Source organism: Tupaia chinensis, unplaced genomic scaffold (genome assembly GCF_000334495.1).
Source record: "Tupaia chinensis unplaced genomic scaffold, TupChi_1.0 Scaffold000258_1, whole genome shotgun sequence".
Classification (NCBI taxonomy): Eukaryota; Metazoa; Chordata; class Mammalia; order Scandentia; family Tupaiidae; genus Tupaia; species Tupaia belangeri.
In genome coordinates this window covers 333,248-333,865 of record NW_006159738.1, presented here as the reverse complement: position 1 = coordinate 333,865, position 618 = coordinate 333,248, and the positions used below count along the sequence as shown (strand labels likewise).

The window sequence follows — 618 nt, the reverse complement described above, 5'->3', positions numbered from 1 at the left end:
AAAAAAATGGAGGGACTTAGCCTGTGGGGAGAGGGCCTGTCAGCGTGAGGAGGGGAGAGGGAGCCCCAGCGGCTGGGCTTAGAGGAAGGCTAGCCCCGCCAGATGAGTGAGCGGGTTGAACCCAGATGCTTGCGGACCGCGTTTAACGCCCTCTGGAGGTTTCTGAGAGACGCAGCGAGTTCTCTCAGCCTCACGTCTGGCCACGGGCTGTGCTTTCTCAACCAGATGCCGAGATGCCTCCTGGGCGCCAGGTGACACAGTCACACGCCTGGCTTCGCTTCCAGCCTTCGCTGTCCCCTTCAAGTTCTTGAGCATGACCCCCGGCCTCCTCCCTTTGTGCGTCAGGAGGGCATGGCTGAGTGCGAAGACCCTTGGTCTGTCCCCTCCTGACTTGGGGGGTACTGGGGCTGGGCGGGTCTGGACAGGGACGGAGGAGGATTCTACTCGTGGTCTCACGGTCTGGGGTCCAACCTTGGAGGCTGCACCGTGGCAGAGGGCGGGGTCTAGAGCAGAGAGCCGTCTGTTCTGTGTCTCCTGCTCTCAGTTCCTCTGCTTATAAACCCACCAGAACCCGGTCGGGGCCTGCCATGTCAGGGGGAGGCTGCTGTGTCTTGGGGG

At 62.3% G+C, this 618-nt stretch overlaps 1 protein-coding gene across 1 annotated transcript in view; it reads left to right on the top strand.

Moving 5' to 3' along the window:
- Positions 1 to 618, top strand: part of DNAH10 (dynein axonemal heavy chain 10) — a 126,154-nt gene that overhangs the window by 104,949 nt on the left and 20,587 nt on the right. The window lies entirely within an intron of this gene.